Here is a 13,330-nt window from a genome sequence, read left to right on the forward strand (position 1 = left end):
CGCAAATGTATATGCACCTGTGAATTAACTGAGCTATTTACAAACTTTTTTGCATATGAAAGACCTTTGTGACTTTAATGTACATGATGTACTCCATTAGATTGATCCACAGAGTTTATATCTCAAACAAAATTCTAGAACAAAAATTCCAGCCATGGTGTTGTAACAGACACTTGTTCGTGACATTTTTTTTATAGTATAAGAAACCAGGTTCTAACTTTTTGTGAACTAGATAGTCGTAGTTTCTGAAGCTATTTCAACATCTCCCTGCTTCCACCAGTGTAGTAGCCTCTGCAGGCCAAAAGTAGGAGACATGCAAGCTACAGGGTGTATCAGCTAGTTGTGTGGGATGTCTGAAATGATGGCTGGTAATATTGGCAATAAAGCAGAAGAATGTGTGGAATGTCACTTTTGCAAAAGAAAAGGGAGAAGACCCTGAGTTGGAAGATAAAGGTGTAGAAGTGCTTTGAGAAGAAAATTCAAAAGTCAGACTGGGGTGGGTGGCAAGCTAATCTCCCCACAGTGCTGGCATCCTATATGGGCACTAGTTCAAGTCCTGGCTGTTTCACCTCCAGACCCAGCTCCCTGCTGTGGTCTGAAAAAGTGGTGATGGATGGTTCAAGTTCTTGGGCCCCTATATCCACGTGGGAGCTCTGGAAGAAGCTCCTGGCTCCCAGCTTGGAATCAGCTCAGTTCTGGCTGTTTTGACCATTTGGGGAGTGAATCTGCATGGAAGATTCTCTCTCTCTTTCTCTCTCTCTTTCTGTACCTCTGACTTTCAAGTTAAACAAATAAATGTCAAAACTTTGCCTTGAGAACAGAGAAGAGGGTATCCAACCCTAAAATAATGATAATAGGCCATAAGACAAAGTAAGGTTGATTTCAGAACTCATGCTGCTTCTTCATTTTATTCTCTACTTAACCAAATCTAGCTAAAGCATTCTAACTCAGAACCAATAAATATTATCTTACAAAATATTAAGTTCCTCAAAATTAATACTCTAAGTCTCATGGGTATCAAGTATTCATAACCGTTGTTCTTTGATTGAAACATTTGGCTGCAGAAAAAACAAGAATAAAAAGGCTATTATGAAAAAGGCCAAGTTATTTGATTGAAGTTGACATTTTAAATAAGAGTGGGTTTACACTTTTACCTACTACATTATTAGATCCTTCCTGTGTTTGCAGAAATAAAATTAATATAAGGTAAATACAACATCAATAATGTACCTTTTATTAACCCAATTACTGACAACATAGGGGATTCAAAGACAAATTTGAGTTTTTGTTATCTTTTCTTTATTTGGGTGAGGAAAGTAGGGGATGGAGAATCCCAGACTATACAGAATTATATGATAAATTAAAAAAAAAGGAGTATGTGAACCCCTGAGATTTACTGAACTGATTACATTATATTATTAAACACATAGGTTCCTTGAATACACATATTTTTTGAATAGAAAGAATATAAGGTGAATCATCCTCTTCAAATGATTAAGTAGTTTTTCCTCTGCAATTGTTTTTACTTTTAATGAATAAATTACAGAAACTTCTAGTAAACATAGAGGTTGTTTTTCATAATAATTACGTACTTCAGAAGAAACAGTAGTGAAGATAGGCTGTTCTTCAGATATGTTAAATTGGTTTTCTCAGACACTAGAATAACATGTTGGCTGAGTAGAACTAGATATTATTTAAGGTCAGCTGATAAACTAAAATGTCAAGCTTTAGAAAAAAGTCCATTTCAAATAACAGTTGACCTATAGATAAATAGTATAGTTTTGAAAATAAAGTCATTTTATTTTACTTTATTTTCAAATAATTTGATAACTGCAAATTGACATAGAAATTATCTAGTACAGTTTTTTCTTCTCTGAACTTTGAAGAAACTGAAAACCAAGTGGATAAAGTAATTTTTCTAAGCACATATATGGTTAGATATAGAACCAAATTTCATATCATCCAATAATTATATCTCTCATTTTCCTATATTACATTGCATCTTTGATAGCATTACATAATTCGTCATTATTAAAGTAAAATAAATTCTTCAAAAACTAAAAACTTGTTTAGAATAAAAAAAAATAAGCAGACCACAAGATTTTCATAAGGATGCATTACAATTGTTATAATTCTTTGGGATCATTGCAGAGAAGGGCATAATTCATTCATAAAATTTACCTTGTAATCAATAAACACATGGGTCTACCAGTCATTACACACAACGTGTGGTTTTCAAAGATTTAGTGCCTTTCACATGTATAATAAAATGTTTGCCTCCAATAAATAAAGTGACTATCATATCTTAGGCTTTAGGTAAATATATACAAGTGCTGACTCAGGGGCGGCCAGATGATATAGTGACAAAGCTTGCAGCGCCGACATCCTGTATGAATGCTGGTGTATGTCCTGGCTGCTTGTGATCCAGCTCCTGGGGAAAAGCAAGAAGAGATGGCTCAAGTGCTTGGGCAGCTGTCACCCATGTGGGACACTGGGAAGGAGCTCCTGGCCCCTGGCGCTGTCCTGGTCCAGTGCTGGCCATAGCAGCCATCCTGGGGAGTGAAACCTCAAGATGAAAGATCTCTCTACCTGTCCCTCACTTTTTGTAACTCTAAATTTCAAAATAAACAGTAAGTTAATCTTTTAGAAATAAAATTATGGCTGATTCCAGCTGTCCTCCTAGGTCATTCAGGCATCAGTATAAAAAGCTTAGATTTGGTATTTAATCTTCCACGCAGTTCCGGGAAAATCTACAATATTATTAATATTTTAAATTTAAAAAAAACCTAAATTGAAGTTTTGGTGATTATATTTCTTGATCCCAAACAGGCAACCATATAGGTAGAGACAGTTGGATTCAAGTCTAAATATGATAATAAGTTTGGAATAAAAATTCATGATAAGAAATTATTCTCTTATAAACTGAATTAAGAAAGCTAGGACTCTTAATTCTATACACTCTTGTGGAAGAGTTCATTTGTCCTTAATATCATTAACAAATAATATAATCTGTATTAAGCAAATAAAACAATATCTTCCTAACAGCCTTCTCTTAAAATAACTGAAATCTCATAGTTTTTCCTAATACATTTCTTCATTAATAGTTCAAAGATAAAAATTCAACTTATTTGTTAAGTATCATGTTCTAAACCGATTATACCTAAGCTCATAAGACTTAAAGTTGGAGCACCCAGAGGTGGCAAAAATTGTGGTATATGAAAAATAACAATGTTCAGTTGTATGTTCAAATTGAGAAAGCAAGAGTCATACAGAATTGTTTTTTTCTCTGTGCAGTAATCATATTAAAATCACTTTGCTTTCAATATGGATAAGCCAAGAATAAATGACAATGTTTTCAAACACACACAGAATTTGGTATTATTTTTCCTTCATAATTTGGCTTTTACTCATTTTATAACTCAAAATATAGAAAGAAGTTATTAAATTTTGCTCCTTTCTATCCAAGGAATTTAAAATTATTTATCACTACTCTTGATAACGATGTTTATATGATGTCTTCTATTTTTCAGCTCCACTTTTGATAGCTGAACATTTCATTTTGTATTTTTTACATCTTTCCAACACATAATTAGTAGGGTATGCTAAGATCTATAGTTGGACTCCCCTGAGCAAGTGTTTCCTCCTATATCAGTAAGAGTGACCAAGAACCTTGTAAATTCCCTTGTATTAACTGCAGATAAGAATATTTGGACAAGATATCAAATGCAAAGAATTTAATAATTATTTACAAAATAATACATATCTTTTGGGTTGAAATTGTCTTAGTAAATGTTATTTGATATGTATCTGAGAAGAAGCTTTGAAATAATGATTAAAATTGCGCATAGTTATACACTTTACATGATCTATACAAAGATGAGGAAGATCTGTTATCTATTTCTCTCCCTGGATGTGAGATAATGTTCTCACTAATTATCTCTTCATAATTAACAGTCATTCTCAACCGGGAGTTGAGTTGAACTCTTGCTAGCACCGGTCTTATGGTAATAATTATCCATGCTCAAATCAGTGATGGCTGTGTCATTAAACAGATGGCTGATCTGTCACATGGAGCTTTTGGGGTTTAAAAAGTAGCATTTTAATTGGGGACTTAAGACTTGATTGCTGTTGGCACAATATAAAATGTGTCTTTGCTTATACATGCCAGTAAAATCAGTACACCAATAACTGCTTCAATTTTTTGATGTTAAAACTGCAAACTAATAACTTTAGAGTTCTCTGAACTTTTACATTAGAATGCTGTGGCATTTTTAGAATTTTTAAAAGTCAATGAAAATAGGAATGTAACATTCCACATGCTTAATTTCTTTACAGACTCCAGCATTTATGTAAAGCTTATCAATACTAGACAAGGCCAAAAAGGGAATAATTGTAATGTCTACCCCCAAGGCTCTTTGAAGATAATTAAAGCAAACAACTCAGGAGCCAGTGATTAAGTAGGATCCTAAATTACAACTATTCCTCTAAATATTGGAATTTGATAAGATACATAATAAAAAAATGTCTACCACATGTCTTTCCCAAATGGTAGGCATGCCCCAGGGCATAACGGCTTAGAGTATAGAAAGTTTCAGCTCATAGATGCTTTCTTCGATCAGCCAGATAATTTGGTTTACCAAAGCCAGGAAAATAGATAGTAAAGCAAGCAAGTCAGTCTAACATAAAAATGATCATGTCATCACCCACTTGCTATCTATGTAACTGCTGTTTCAATATAAGTTCTGTGATTCTTAGTCTAGATATCAATATTTTCACTGTTATAAATGCAAAATTGAGGGTAAGTTAGAAAATTTCGAATAGCAAAAAAATAATATTCATATTGTGGGCTTTGTGTTAGAATACAACTACTATCTTTAAGTATTTATTTAAAAATAACATTTAATAATTGCTTTCTATATGTCAGGAACTGTGCCAAATTCTGAAATACAAACATGAACAATGATTCTGCCATCACAGAGAATACTCTGCATGCTAGTACAAACCCTAACATGTACAATACTTGCAATGAAATGTATTTGTCACAGAGTTAAGAGCATTCATCAGCAACTCTGAAATCCTAACATTATACAAACAGGGAGCTCTTTCAAAAATGGGATACTTCAGTTGGCAGAAAAAACTGACGTGTAAATACTTGTAGACATTTTTGCCCTGATTTCTGTAAATATCCAAATGTTTCACTAAAGCCTTTGTTTATGTGATGTTTTCCCAACCTCTCTGTTGATGTGCCATACCATGAACAGAATATATTTTCTATCATGTCCCCAAATCTTAAAAGTTCTGATTTCTGAACCTTAGGAAAATCCAAGAATTTAGATGAGGGTTGGGGATGTGAATAAAACTAATAATTTCACAGTCCTTATCATCTACCATATGGTTTTGATGGAAAAGATAAGCAAAATACCTAACCAACCATGTGTTGGCCACCTTAGCTGGTTAACCACGGCCATTCACCCTTTTCTTCCCGGCAACTGATCCAGTAGGTCAATATTAGATCTTATTATGGTCAAGGTTCTTTCATGGGATCTGAAAACAGGGCAGATGAACTACCTTTGGGTTGTCAGTTTTAAGAACGGAAGCTTACAGCTGCTGATGACATTCCTCAAACATAGGAGGAATTGTCTGAGAGGTAAATCAATACCAGAGAGAAGCACTAATAAGGCAACAAGCAAGTCCCTAACACTTGAGCCCAAGGGTCCCAGTCTCGTGAATGAATACCTCCATATTCAGCTGTTTGAGAAAATTCTGGTGGCTAATTTGCACTTTGTTAGCCAAAAGGCTGAAAAACAATGGTCCTCAACTAGAGGAGTGTGAGAGTATTTTCAATAAGAATTGAATTTAGGCCAATAAATCTTTATGTAGGCTACTGCCGAAAGTGTTTTATTACTGATCGATGCTTTTGCCCTAATTTTATAATAAAATTGGTCTTTAATACTGATTTTTCATAAGTTTATGGAGATAAATTCCTTGTGCTTGATACTTGGCAGCACAGTCTGTTCATTATGATCTGACAATACCACTTGTTCCAGACACAAGGTAAATTACCAACAAAACAACATACACTAATTTTGGGGTAAATGATCCTTTATTTTAATTTCTACTAGGAAACATAATATAAGCATAATTTTTTTTATCACGGAACTATTTTCCTCTAATACTTTATTTGTGGAATTAAAAGTGCTCACCAATTCTATTCACATAATTACTAATACTACTTTTTGTGATAATCATCAAATAGATATAACTACAAAAAATGTTTCAGGAGTGAAAGAAGTGAAAAGTCAGTAATACAACATTGTCATTTTAAAGAAAATTTCTTTAAAGTAGTTTTTTAAAGCTTTTCTCTAGTGGTAGCTTTTTAAACTGAAGTATCAATTGCACAATACTTTGAAACATATAGCATACAAGAACATTGAACTTTCTCACAACTGATTTTCACAACAAAGTAGTATATTAGGTAAATAACTCATTCACTCAATCTTTCATTCAACCAACTTTATTCAATTGAACATGAATTGAATAGCTTTCAGAAGCAGCTCCTTATAGTATGGAGGACATTGTGAATGAAACAGAGATGAGTGAGATAAGAAGTACTCAAAGGACATAATTTCTTAAGTAGGAGCTAAATCCATATATAGATCACATCGAGATAAGACAGGAAAAGACAAAACTACGAAAGAAGTACCACAAAGTACAATTTGCACAAACAGAAGAGAGAGATGTGGCTGCTGTAGGTTAAAAGTGAGGATTACATGGATAAATATATTTTGTTCCGTCCTGCAAATACTTTGCGAGATTGGCACAATGATGATTATCCAGCAAAGAAAACCAGAGATCAGACTGCACTGTATCATGTTCTTCGTAGGTACAGGGAGGTATCAACATAGGAGCTTTTTACATTGTTATTTCAGGTCCTATTGTTATCCAGGTTTTCTCATAGGAAGAATACAGCTCAGAAACCAAAGGGTCCATATGCTGCAACTGGTAAACACGTATAGGAATTAATATTAAAAAAAAATCAGGATGATTCTTTTCATAGCAGCTTACCAATCTTGCAACATTTCCACTCTTTTCCTCTGAGGTTAATTACCTTTATTTTGGGGTACATTTTTGTCAGCCCAGAGTCAGGCTGAGTGTGGTGTCAGTTTTCTGAAGTATTTTATTCCTTGTTTGCATGAAAGTATAGTTTAGTTGTGCATTAATTTACAATTTAAAAGTAAATTCACTAACAATTTGGGCTTTTCCCCTTTCCTTTCCTTTCCTTTTTTTTTTTTCTTCTTCTTCTTCTTCTGCTTCTTCTTCTTCTCCTCCTCCTTCTTTATTTTTTTTTAGGCTTCAGAAATGTTTCTGATTTGGAAACAAGCAACTTTTCATTGTAACTGTTTTTCTGTTTCTCATATTTTTGCTTCACCGTGGCACATTTCACTCTGCTGCTGCATATAACATGGATATGTTTTATTTCTACTGTTAAGCACTGGTCTACTTTTTTCTGTTCATAGGATTCTTGGTAAAATCAACTTGAGAAAAGTCTCCATCACTGTACTTTGAATGTTATCTTTTCTTTATTCTGCTTTCTCCTTTGAGACAACTATAGATCCATACTTATTCATCTGTTCCCCATCTTACATTCTGTTCATATTTCTTCTATTTTTATTTTATGTGGGTGATTTCTATATTTCTATGCTTTAATGCATTGATTTATTCCTTCTCTATATCTTAGATTCTATTTAATACATCTAATAAAGTTGTAATTTCAATGCTTATACTACCTGTCATATTTAATTCTTGACATTGTAATTGGAAAAATCTTAAAAATTTTTAGGGTCTTTCTAGGGTCCCCGATATATATATTTCTCAGCTTATTTCCCACCTAATCATAGACACTCTACACAGACACACACACAAATACACACGCATGTGTGTGCATCTTTATTTTTATGTCTGCATATATAGATATGCTGTACACAGCGGGCATTTCAGATCCCATTCCTAATCTGTGTAAGTCTACATTCACTTTGTTTTATTTTCCTAGATTGTTACCTTATCCAATTCAAGGCTTATAATTATGTCTGTAAGTTTCCTCTCTATTTCAGGTACTTGGAAATTTATTCTTCCTTCTTTTGACCTCAGATATTTAAACAGATATTATATTCATTAGTTATGTCTGCGATAAGAAGATGAAGGTGTATATAGTGGGGTATTCCATGAGGTTGAGCTGAGCCTCAATGTCTTGATAAAACCTAAAGATCCAATGATGTGTAACTGTGAGAAGTATGATGGGTCTTGGGAAATACAGCAAAGAAAGAATAGGCAGAATCGGTGAGTGGTAAAATTCAGGCTACAAGTATGAAGAAAGTCAAAGTGCGTTCTAATTTGTTAATAGTGGTATAAATGACAATGGGGGTATTAAGGCAAGGTAAGAGGATTTTTCTTGTTTGTTTACTTTGTGAGGTACAAGAGTAAAGGGAACAGGTGGTGGAGAATATAAAGGAGTCAATGTGAAGTACCAAGAACTGGATAATCTTCGGAGTGAGATATGAAAGATTTGGAGATGACTGGTATGCCAATTGTGAGTGGGCTACTTTGGACAAGGGGTGTTGTTTGCAATCATAGTTAGGGGTACACATAGTTCACAGCCAAATGCAGAATCACTGGAACAGTTCCAAAGCAAATAAGGAAGCATGAAACAAACAGAAAAGTTTTCCAGGAAATGAGGGAGAGTGATGCAACCTTCAGATTTTAGGTCAAAGCAGTCATATTATCTTAATAATAATTACACAATGGTGAGAACTCATGGCCGTACAGGGAACATTCGCACAAGACTGAGTGGTATTAAATATAATCCCTGGGTATAAAAGACCCTGCAAAGCATGTCATTGAATGACAGACTCATATTCCAGAAGGCAAGAAAGAAATGGCTTTTAAATTGAGGGACCTCTTGTCCAAGGAAGAGGAAAGGGGGAAACTGAGCTTGGGAAAGAGCAGGAATGGTCGGTGGGCTGATGTTCTGCTGAAGGTTTAATGAGATGGGGAGGGGAGATGGAACGGGCGGTTATCAAAGGTAGCTAACAACAGACACTGCAGATGGACCTGAACATTGTTAATACTGCTTTGAGCACTAAGTCTGATGTAAGTTCATAAAGAACTACCAATCACTGATGTTGAAAAGGTGAAAAAAACATGAGACCAGAATGATAATCAAAATTACTGAGGAAGATGTTTTAGATCATAATTTAAGAGATATCATGAACAAAGAACTTAGAAGATGTGAAAGAATTCTGAGGCATGGCAGATGACAACTATGAGAGAGAGGGCAAGAGTTGGTACAAACAGCCGGTGGGGGATACAAACAAAATATGTTTGCTAATTAGCATCAATTAAATTAATTGGTCACCAGGGGACCTGTATCTTTCTACCCATGTTTTGTGAAAAATAATGTAGCTACAAGGGTATTATAAAGTTTTATCAATACTTTATATGAAGATTTTATTGTAAACCTGGTAGGATGCTCACTTTTAAAGAGCACTTAAATGCAGAATTATAATGTCTGCTAAAAGAGGAGTCACGAGTGTTACTTAGTGTTGTTGGTGTTCATAATGTCAAAGATGAGGTGAACTGAAAACAGGCTCTTATTTCTTTATTCTTGGTCTGCATGAGACAAGCAGAAGCAAATGATGTTACAAAACTCCATAAAAATATATAACTTTAACAGGAATTATTTTTCTTCTGACATTTCTAGAATTAGGTTATATACTTCTTTTCAGACTTATACCTCATATTTTCTCCTAAAACGGACAACAGACTGACAAAGAAATATGTACGCCAAAGTAAACAGAAAGACAGTTGGGGCATTGGCGAGATGCTGGCACTGAGATTCTCGGGTTAGGAAAGCAAGCATATCAGGGAACAGATGGCAGCAGAAGTCAAACCACTCACCTGCAATGCCACAATACCATACTACACCTAACGTGTCATGATTGGTCCACTCCCAATCCACCTCCCTGCTAACGTGCTTGGGAAATCAGCAGGTGATGGCCTAAGATTTGGGCCCTGCCACTCATATGGGAAACCTCGATGGATTCTTGGGCATTATGGTCATTTGGGGAATGTAACGAAGGAAGGAAGATCCATTTTTTCTACTTCCCCTCTTTTTTCTTTCTTCTTCTCTCTCTGTGAATCTGCCTTTCAATTAAATAAGTGCATTAAAAAAAGTGGACATATTAAGTTACATAGTCCTGCTGATAACAGCAAATGAAAGCCCTCTAATTCTTCAGGAAAATTATTTTTCTTGCACTAAATTCTAGAAGATTCTTATGAAATGAGATCGATCATAATAGACATTTAGCAGCATAAGGACATTGTCTTTTGTCCAATTTTACAAAAACATACATGCTATTTTTTGTGCAAATTAAAATAGTCAATCATATAATATTAAAAGGAACTAAGTAATTGTACAGGAAGCTGAGGTTATTGAATTCAGATACCTAGGCTATTTGGTCTTTGTTCAATGGCAAATCCAGACTGAAAGCATCTTTGACTGTTATGTATAGTCCCTAAGGTTTTTTCACTCATGTTTTACAGAAACACATACAAAAACATGAAACACAGTGTAAGAATCCCAGTAACACAAATTCAGGAAACAGAAAAGAGAACGTCACATCACATAATACAGGTCCCTACTTAGCAGGGCTAATCCCATTTATAATGTTTCCCGTTACAGGTACTATTACATTCATGGTCAGAATACCTTGGAGAAACATTTCTTGTTTTGAACAACCAACAAATGTTCTTCAAAGAAGTAGTTCAAGTGAATTTGTGAGTCACAGCTGCACAATAACGTCAAAAACAATTTGAAATACATCATATGTGTATTAACTCTCCATTCACTGTGTCCTTTGGAACAAGCTTAATGTGCTTTTTAATTTATTTATTCAAGTGTTTTTCTTATATATGTATTTCAACTATTTCATATATTTTTATATATTTCAAGTACTTCAGATATTTATTTCAGATAGATTTCATGCTTTGAGTGATTTATGTACTTATGTATATTTCAAATAATTTATATGTTTCTTCAAGTACTTTAAATCAGTTTTATTATATTTTTCATAAAATATGCATTTGTTATTCAACACAGAAGATTTTATTATTTGAGGTGATTGTGAACAGTGAATTGGTGAGTGTGTAGAAAAGAATTACAATATGATATTTCATTTTATAAATCACACAAACTATGCTTAGTGTGCATAGAAACATGGGCTGCTGAAGCAGTCATGACATGTGGTTGATAATTTCAGCATACGTGCTGCTGAAGCACTCACAGTTAATCATTTCAGCAAAATAAGAATGCATAAATACATTAATGTTCATGCATTCGGTGAAGACAATTAAAATTCCTATGTGGATATTCAAAATCTTTAGGGAAAGGACAGAATAATTAAACACAAATAGATTGTGTATCAGCAATGGCAGTAAATCAATTAATATGATTGTCAAGATTCTCAGGCATCATGCTGGTGTATGTTGTGACAAACTACTTCTGTGGGAATTTCCTTTTGAATTTCTTGGAAGGAAACATGTAACTCAATATTTTATGGATCTTTGTAATTAAAGTCTTCTGACCTTAGAGAAACTAATGGCAGCAGCCACGATTGCTGAATGCTATTTTCATTTCACAATACAGAATCTCCAATTAATCCTTCCTTGCTACCAGTTCATAAATTTATTAAAAACTTCAAATTGCCTTTTTAACATCTTGCAAACTGTAGAATATACACGTAAAATAATTATATACTGAAATTAATGTATTTTTCCTTATATCTACTTGATTTAAAATAGAAGGAAAGATTATTATTTAATGTTGTTTTTAAAAAGCTGTGGATGTTATATCACACCTAAAAATTATGAGGGCAAAAATATTTATGAGAAATATTTAATTGTAATTACTATCTGCACTAGCCATTTCTTTTCCTATTTTTGGATAAGGATTAGTAGTCAAACAACACAAAGTTTTATCCACAATATATGACAATAGAACAATGACTAAAATAAACATTTCCCAAATGTCTGCTAGACAGTGGACATGATTTGTTATCCAGTTGTATATTACTCAGCAATGTGGGATAAAATATACTTCTTGTTTTACTTAGCTTATTCATTTAACTTTTGATGACATGGATCTTTACACCCTAAACATTTCACTTCATACGACTTATCACTTCAGTATATCATCATAACTAGGGGACGTGCTACATTTTCTATTAAGAAGTCAGATATGTTTCTCATTCTTTTCTATAGCTGTAAAGTATACAGTGAATAACTGAACAAGTAACTGCATGGAAATTATTAAAAGTAAATGTTACATATTTTTTATGGTATATTTATTTCAAGATGAGTTTATAAAACTTCTTGACCTTATAAATCAATTTTGTGTCATAAGGTGTTTGGATAAGGAAGTTAGGAAACTGAGTGTGGTAGTTGCAGCTGAGATCTCTAACAGCTGAGGCCCAGCTACCCATGGGAGACCTGCACAGAGTTCTAGGTTTCTGGTGTCAGCCTGGTCCATGCCAAGCCCCAGTTATTGCCAGCATTTGAGTATTCAACTAGTACACAGGCACTATGTCACTCTTTCTCTCTCTCTTAGTGTCTCTCCAACAACAACAAAATAAACATTAAAAAAATATATTGTGTCCCTTTATGCAGAGCACGAGGTTTATACCAAAGAGATGAATACACAGTATTAGTTGAATACATACAACTAAGAATAATGGCAACTAATATTGGAATAAAAGGTTGAATGTCTGAAATATGCATTGGAGAACTTAAGATTTCACATGGCAGTGATTTTTTTTTTCTTAAAGAATGACCAAATGAAAAATGTTATGCCATCAAATAATTGCCAACAAAAGAAAACATCACTAGAGACACTAAAATATTAGGATATTAAAGTCAGATGCAAATAAAAATCAAAGTTTTGGTATAAGATATTATTATTTTTATTGTTGTCAAAAGAAGAAAGTATATAAATTGAATAATTTTAGGTTCAATCAATTCATCTCAACTTCTATCCGGTCTCAAAACTTATGTCAGCGTGAGGTCACTGGATTTTTACACTTGTTAACATACAGTTTCCTGGGTCATCTTTTATTTGGTGAAATATAATAAACAATAGCTCAGAACGTAATAATAATTAAATCAATAGTATCAGATAACTATTTAATATTAATTAAATAAGAAACAGCTCATTTTCTTTAAGCAATACTTCATTCTTTCTCCTGCTGCTTCTGTTGTTTAAAAATTGGTTTGCTAAAAT

The 13,330-nt window shown here is 33.6% G+C and overlaps 1 protein-coding gene across 8 annotated transcripts in view; it reads right to left on the reverse strand.

The window, feature by feature from the left end:
• The window catches only part of NOL4 (nucleolar protein 4), a 264,078-nt gene that overhangs the window by 54,330 nt on the left and 196,418 nt on the right, over positions 1–13,330 (reverse strand). The gene's annotated exons all lie outside the window — the stretch shown is intronic.

The sequence above is a fragment of the Ochotona curzoniae genome, unplaced genomic scaffold (genome assembly GCF_017591425.1).
Source record: "Ochotona curzoniae isolate NIBS_2020 unplaced genomic scaffold, NIBS_Ocur_1.0 contig_43, whole genome shotgun sequence".
Lineage (NCBI taxonomy): Eukaryota > Metazoa > Chordata > Mammalia > Lagomorpha > Ochotonidae > Ochotona > Ochotona curzoniae.